We start from the raw sequence: 8,523 nt of genomic DNA, 5'->3' as shown, positions 1-8,523 counted from the left end.
CCTTAAACCCTACAGGCAGCTGACTGGGAAACGTCCTAAGTAGCATAGTCATCCTGATAACCTCCATCATCTTCAAAATCCTCCTCATAGTCTGGCCAAGTAAATAGCCAGGGACAAAGCCGTGAGTACATTTTGAATTGTACTCGCAAACCATTTACAAAGTAACATATCAAGGAGAACAAGGTACCGAGGACTAACTAGGAGATCAAGAGGGAATGACCACTTATATAACAAGAATATGTTATGGGGAAGAGAAGAAGTGTTTTTAGTGGAGTTAGCATCTCAACTTCATGGGTGAAGGAGATGAGAGAATACACCTAAGACATCACTACTTGACTTAATTTAGGAGGATTTTTCACGACATAAACACTTAGGAAGGGTAGACCCAATTTTTATCAATTTCTTTCCGACCACCTCATTGTGGTCATCAACCATTTTTCCAGTACTCCAAGTACTCCAACACAAATCCCGTTTCTTTCCTTTGTCAAACATTTTCATAAACAAAACACATCAGGCTAAGCAACAGCCAATCCAACCATCCATGACCGCGGACACGGCTATTCGAATAGATTTAACTCTGCAGAGTTTGCGCACTTTACCTACAAGATCTGATAAATCCGCCGGGATCATCCCCGGGCCATCATACGAAAGTATGTGGGTATCGGATAACCAGTCGAATCCTTCCGCCCATTCTAATTAGCAAGAGGTCCTACCCTATGGAGTATGTACCTCCCCGGCACCGTGGCAGCTCACCTCCTTTTGAGCGTGGCTCCACCGCCAAGCCAGGAGACCCATAGTGTCTTCCGGACGGGTCAGCCCCGAAGGCCTCCCGTTATACTATTGTCCCAACCTCGACAATCCGGACTCGGGGGTATCCGTACCCTTGTATAGTTATGCGGTGCCTCATGCCAAAGAGAACGAACGTCGAGCTAAGCCCCGTGCCCATGTTGGAGTAATGTGGTTGCGCTAGTTTGTTGTCATGGGTGAGTACTTAGGCGCCAAAGTTCTCGTAATATCCCAACCACTTTCTCATCCCCATCATTTTTACCAAATCCTTTCCTTTCTCAAATTCTCACTTGGGCATAACATTATACCCAAGGTTTTTTAACAAAAACTTTTACAACAAGGTAAAACCTTGAGGGTTTTCCCAACCTAAAGTTTATGTGTGAACTAAGATGTATAATAGCATAATGATTGCCATCATAACATGAAGGGGTGTCAAGGACATCCATACTCCAATTGAGCATGAATGGAGATAATCAAAAAGTAGGGCAATTTTAATGATATTATCCCAAGTGTTTACTAGAATTAGGGTGTCAAAAGGTGGTGAAATGTGATTCACATACTTAGAGTAAGTACGCAAAATATCGAGAGGGGACATTACACACTTGGTAGCAAGTATGTAAAAGAATCAAATTAAGCAAACCCAAGGAGACGCAAGAAATCAAGAGACCAAGGATAGAAGGATCTCAACCAAGAACATGGATAACAAAGAGTCAAAGTAAATGGCTTGCCTTGGCTGGCTAGTCCCTGGTCTTCTTCAACACCTTCTCCAAAATCTTCCCCTTCGGCTTCTCCCACGTTCGTTTCTATCGTTCGCAAAAATAAAAGAGCAACATACAATCAATCACACAACTCAAGAGTCAAGTTTTTTTAAAAGAAGGTAATATGCAGGGGTACATGGTGTAGTAAAGTGAAAACATGATTTGGCCAAGTATTTAAGAAAAGGGTTGGATGCAAATAAATAGGCACAAGTACTTAATTAACAACATTTTATGTGACTAAACCATTTTTATAAATGAACCAGAAATGGCACTGACAGGGACTAATACTATTTTTCCTAGATGGACATTGTTAAAACAAAAATAACACAATTGGAATTAGTCGAAAATAAAAATTCTAAAATTTTATATCTACAAAAAAAAAAGTGTGCAGAAAAGCAGCAACTTGTTTAATTCGCCATAAATTGCAGAAAACTCCTAAAAATATGGGACCGGTGGCATATGGAAGATATTCAAATTCTCTTTCTAACGTCACTGGTTTCATTTCATTTGGATTTATAAAACTCGAGATAAAAGCAATTTGGTGCACAGGTGTTAATAGAAACAGAAAATTGTTTAAATTAAATTTGAAGGGGGAGTTTGGGCGGGAATCGCTGGGCCGTTTTTCGGAAGGAGATGGGCCGGCCCAGGGAATTGCCACGCGGGCTGAGAGAAAAAGAAAGGAGGAAAATAAAAGGAAAAAGGGAGAGGGCCCGGGGTGGGCCAGGCCTTGCATGGCCACGTTGGCCTGCATGGGCCATGCAAGCGTCGGATGGGGATCCGATGGCCCAAGGCCATCGTCTCCTCCACGCGAACGCGCGGCGCGGCCAGGGCGGCCGGCTCTGGCAGAGAAGGGGGCAGGGGCGGCCTGGGACTCACCGGCGGCGTCTGCTTCCCGGCGGCGAGGTCGAGGGTGGTCGGCGGCGTCGCAGAACGGGCAGGCGGCGCCTTCTTCTTCTCCCTGGCCTCCGGCAGCACCGTCCTCTTCACGGCGTCCGGCGGCAGAGCTTGGAGCGGCGGCGTCCGAGCGTCCTGGCACGGCGAGGGAAAAGTCAGGGCGACGTAGAAACGGGCAGGGAGTGGCTGAACGAAAGAAGAGAGGGCGGCGGTGGATGGAGCTTCTGCAGCACCTCCCCGTCTTCTCCGACGGCGGTGATCACCGGGGCAGGGCTCCGCCGCTGCAGCGAGCAGCAGCCCAGAGCAGCGCCCTGGGTGCTCTCCTGAGAGCTCGTGGGGGTGGAGAGGAGTGTGGAGTGGGGTGTGAGGCAGAGGCAGGGGTGCGGTGCCCCTTTTATAGGGGAAGGAGGGCAACGGGCGGGACGATGGGCGGCGGCCATGGCCAACCAGGGCGCACAGGATGGCGTCAGCAGGGTGGGGCCGTGGTGACGTAGGGCGGGATGGCGTCAGTAGCGAGGGAGTCGAGGGGGTGAGGGCGACGATCGAAGCGCCGGGAGGCAGTCGAGGCGCGCGCGTGCGTCGCCCCGCGCGGGAGAAATTCCTCTCTGGCGCGCGCGTCCTCCAGGCTAGGGTTAGGGCGGGCTGTTTGGGCTGCTGGGCGTTGGTCCAGAAGGAGGGAGAAGAGAGAGAGGTCTAGGGAGTCCAACAGAGAGGGAGGGATGCGGGCCAGGCTGGGGTGGGCTAGATGGTGCATGGGCATTAAATCCATGCCATGCATAAGAGAGAAAGGAGAGAAAAAGGAAAAGAAAAGGGTGGTCTCACACCCGGTCATGTTCAAGAGAAAAGAGAGAGAGAGGGGTAACATTTGGAAGAGTCATGTGATCATGGGCATAGGAGAGAAAAAAGAAAGAAAAAAATTCAAGAGTGAGAAGAAAAAGGAGGGTTTTGTTGAGTTGAGGGGATAAAGGTGACATGCAATGCATGTGCATTTGTGTGTTTCCAAAAAGGATGGAGAAGAAACTTGGGAGTTGACCTAACTAGAGGTGTTAAGAAGCAAGAATTCCATCTTCTAAATTTTTGGTACTAAACTAGACACTAAGGGTAAGTAGTGATCTTAGTGAGCAATGATCCATGCACATACACTCGACCAACAAATTTGAGCAAACCCACTAACTATGCAACACTAGGTGGCAATTCAAGAAAAGTTTTTGTTGGCCCAAAATTTCAAAACTAGAAAATATGCAGGGTATAAAAAGTGGGTTGTGATAGACCTTCCCCCCTTAAAAGAATCTCGTCCCGAGATTCCGGATCTAAGAGCTGAAGAGATATGGGAACTCGCTCCTAAGATAATTCTCCCGTTCCCAGGTGGCTTCCTCCTCAGAATGGTTACTCCATTGTACCTTGAAAAACTTGATCTTTCTTCTACGAGTGACCCTCACGACCTCTTCCAGGATTCGGAGTGGTTTCTCGCGGTAGGTTAAATCCTGGCTTAGGTTGATAGAGCGGTGGTCGATGTTCTTGAATACTTTGGGCTTGTCGGGTACTTGGAGGCATTTCCGGAGTTGGGAGACATGGAAGACATCATGAAACTCTGACAGTTCTGCGGGTAGCTCCAGTTGATATGAGACTTCTCCGCGGCGACCAAGGACCTTGAAAGGACCAATGTACCTTGGTGCCAACTTTCCCTTGACATGGAAACGTTGCTTTCCTTTGAGAGGGGTGACACGGAGGTACGCAAAGTCTCCGCTGTTGAATGTCACTTCTCGGCGTTTGGGGTCAGCGTAGCTCTTCTGGCGAGATTGAGCAGCCTTCAAGCGATCCCGGATGAGTTGGACTTGCTCTTCCGCTTCTCGAAGTATATCAGGCCCGGACACTTGACTTTCTCCAGTCTCGGACCAATTGAGAGGGGTGCGACACTTGCGCCCATAGAGTGCTTCAAACGGTGCCATCTGGAGGCTGGCCTGGTAGCTGTTATTATAAGAGAACTCCGCAAAGGGGAGACAGTCTTCCCATTTTGTCCCATAGGCTAGAACACATGCACGGAGCATGTCTTCCAAAATCTGATTCACTCGCTCAGTTTGTCCTCCGGTTTGTGGGTGGTAGGCGGTGCTGAAAGAGAGTTTGGTCCCTAAGGCTTCATGCAATTTGTTCCAGAATCTAGAGGTGAATTGCGCGCCGCGATCAGATACAATTCTCTTGGGAACTCCATGGAGACTGACGATCCGAGAGATATAAAGATCTGCCAAGCGATGTCCATTGAAAGTAGTCTTGACGGGAAGGAAATGAGCGACTTTGGTCAGTCGATCCACTATGACCCAAATAGAGTCATGCCCACGGCTGGATCGGGGAAGTCCAGCGATGAAATCCATTCCTACTTCTTCCCACTTCCATACAGGGACCTTTAATGGCTGAAGCAAACCTGCCGGGCGTTGATGCTCTGCCTTGATTCGCTGACATACATCACACCTAGCGATGAAAAAGGCAATGTCGCGCTTCATCCCATGCCACCAGAAAATCTCCTTGAGGTCCTGGTACATCTTGGATCCACCAGGGTGAATGGAGTAAGGAGTATTATGAGCTTCCTCCATAATCAGGTTCTTCAGTTCAGGGATAGTTGGTACACAAAGACGTCCATTGTACCACAAGATTCCTTCTCCGTCCACGAAAAATCCAGCCACTACCTCTTTGTCCATACGGCGTTTGATACCTTCAATACTCTCGTGACCTTTCTGAGCTTCCTTGATTTGATCCCGGAGGGTCGGCTTAACTTCCAATGTGGCTAGAAAACCATGGCTAACGAGTTCCAGGCCGAACTCTTCAAACTCTTGGTATAGCATAGGTTGTTCAACTTTGAGACGGGCATTCAGCAAACAAGGTTCGCGACTGAGAGCATCGGCGACTACATTCGCCTTCCCAGGGTGATAGTGAATACTCAGATCATAGTCCTTTATCAGCTCTATCCATCTCCTTTGTCGCATATTCAGCTCCCTCTGAGTGAATATATACTTGAGACTCTTGTGGTCGGTGTAAATGTCACACCGATTTCCGATGAGATAATGACGCCAAGTCTTGAGTGCATGAACTACGGCAGCTAATTCCAGATCATGGGTTGGGTAGTTCATTTCATGTGGCCACAGCTGTCGGGAGAGGTAGGCGATAACCTTCCCTTCTTGCATCAGAACACTACCAAGTCCGAGCTTGGAAGCGTCGCAATAAATTACAAAGTCCTTGGTGACATCAGGCATGGTGAGGATAGGGGCAGACACAAGACGCTTCTTGAGTTCTTGAAAACTGTCTTCACATTGTTCTGTCCATTCAAATTTCTTACCCTTCTTGAGCAACATGGTCATGGGCTTGGCGATACTTGAGAACCCTTCGACAAACTTGCGGTAGTAGCCTGCCAATCCAAGGAAGGATCTCACCTCGGTTGGGTTAGTTGGCGGCTTCCGATCCATGATAGACTTGATGAGAGAGGGGTCGACGGAGACTCCTCCAGCGGACAGAACATGGCCAAGAAATCCAACTTCCTTGAGCCAAAACTGACATTTGCTAAATTTAGCATAGAGTTGGTGCTTTCTCAAGGTTCCCAAAACGAGTCGTAGATGCTCTTCATGTTCTTCTTCACTCTTGGAGTAGACTAAGATGTCATCGATAAATACTACGACGAACTTGTCGAGGTAATCCATGAAGACCTTGTTCATGAGGTTCATGAAGTAGGCGGGAGCATTGGTTAAGCCAAAGGACATTACGGTGTACTCAAACAATCCGTAACGGGTGGTGAAGGCTGTTTTGGGGATATCCGACTCTCGTACTTTGAGCTGATGGTAACCAGTACGGAGGTCAATCTTGGAGAAAACTCGGGCTCCATTCATTTGATCAAACAAATCTTCGATCTTGGGAAGGGGATATTTATTTTTGATGGTCACCTCATTGAGTTTTCGGTAATCCACGCACAGGCGGATGGTACCGTCTCGCTTGTCCACAAATGTCGATCCCCATGGCGAGGCACTAGGCCGGATTAGACCTTTACTCAACATGTCGTCCAATTGTTTCTTGAGTTCAATCAGCTCTTGGGGGTTCATGCGATAGGGCCTCTGTGCTATGGGTGTTGTTCCAGGGATAAGTTCGATGATGAACTCGATATCCCTATCAGGGGGCATACCAGGCAACTCTTCTGGGAAAACATCTGGATACTCACAAACGATTGGGACAAGACCGATGGGGGTTCCAGAGATACTTTGCTTACAGAAGGCTTTAGATGATGACATAGTGGCGGTGTATTTTATTTGGATCCCTTCACTATTGGTTAAGGTGATAGACTTATGGGCACAGTCAATGTGGCCTTGGTATTTAGTCATCCAATCCATTCCCAGAATTACTTCCAATCCTTGGGCTCCTAGGACGATGAGGTCAGCTTGGAAGGGGACACCTAAGATTTCTACCGGAACTTGTTTACAAGATAAGCGAGTTTTAGCGGTGGATCCAGGTATTTGAACTAACATGAGTCTATCCATTAGGGTGGGTGTCATTTTACTTTTCTTGGCAAAGGATTCGGTAACAAAGGAATGTGATGCACCGGAATCAAAAAGAAGTCTTGCGGGGGTGGAGTGGACTAGGAACATACCCAGCACAATATCAGGAGATTCTTCAGCTTCTTCGGCATTGACATGATTCAGGTGTCCTCTAGCAGTATTTGCCTGCTTCTTTGGTGGGGGCTTCCTCCCAGTTGCAGCACGAGCTTGGCCTTGATTTGGTCTTGGTGCATTGGGGCGTTGAGCCTGGTTCATCTTATAGGGGCATTCACGAGAGAAATGTCCAGGCTGTCCACAAGCGAAACATCCTTCTCCTTGAGGGCGAGCATTCGGGTTGTTGCGGGGGTTGTTGTTGAAGTTTCCTGCTCCAGAACGAGGCTGCACAGTCTGGCGGTTGGTATTGTTGTTGGAGGGGCGATAAGCGGGGGCTGGTGCTCGCTGAGGCTGGGGCGCCGGCCTTGGTGGAGGCTGGCCGCGGAACCTAGCATTGCTGGGTCCACTCTGCTGCTGCTGCTGCATCTTGCGCTTGCGGGTCTCATAGGCTGCCTTGCGCTTTGACTCCACCATGATGGCGGCATCCACCAGAGATTCCAGATCAGGGTAAGGAACGGCCACGAGAATACTCTGAATCTCCTCATGAAGACCATTAAGGAAGCGGTCCCTCTTCTTCTCATCAGTATCAGTATCCTGAGGTGCATATCTAGCCAAGGTGTTGAACTTGTCCAGGTAGTCGATCACACTACCATTGTTCTGCTTAAGGTTGAAGAACTCATCTCTCTTGATCTTGATTAAACCTGAAGGGATGTGGGCTTTGCGGAACTTAGCAGTAAACTCCTCCCAAGTGATCACATGATCTTCAGCTTGCATTGCCTTGATATTCTCCCACCAAGCTCTTGCGGGTCCGGCGAGAAAGTGAGTTGCAAGAACCACCTTCTCATTCTCGCCTACAGCCGCGACTTCCAAATTGTTCTCGATTGTACGGAGCCAATCGTCCGCATCAAGAGGGGCGGTGCACTTGGTGAATACTGGTGGATTAGTATTCTGGAAGTCCCTAAGCTTGGATCATGGGCCGTCTTCACCATCACCTCCATTGTTGTTGTTTCCTGCGGCAAGCTGCGCAATATTCTGCAGAGCCGCAATGTTTGCTTGGCTTTCAGCGCGGGCGGCTTGACGGTCTTCCATAAGGATGCGAAGGATTTGAGCCATATTGGGTTCAGGTGGGGGTGGAGGGTCGTTCTGGTGCGCTCCGCGGCGAGTGTCAACCATCTGATGAGATGAAGACATAAGACAAAAGGGAACAACTTTGATAGGCGAGTTCTTTCTAAGGGGGAGGGGTGACATGATGCATAAAAACTTGTTGAAAAACTCGAAAGATAAAGAAGGCATGAAACCAAAAGCAACCATCATCATAACATAGTCATCACCAAAAGATCAAAGTTCACCACATCCAGGTCACCATAGGACCAACATCGTTCTACACGATTACATAAGCGACATCATACATAACTAGCGATGGTGCGAGTGCTCAAACTAGTCGTCGTCAAGGATGATGG

This window comes from Lolium perenne, chromosome 1, assembly GCF_019359855.2.
Source record: "Lolium perenne isolate Kyuss_39 chromosome 1, Kyuss_2.0, whole genome shotgun sequence".
NCBI classification, from domain to species: domain Eukaryota; kingdom Viridiplantae; phylum Streptophyta; class Magnoliopsida; order Poales; family Poaceae; genus Lolium; species Lolium perenne.
The sequence above is the reverse complement of the archived record's forward strand: the minus strand, read 5'-3'. Positions refer to the sequence as shown.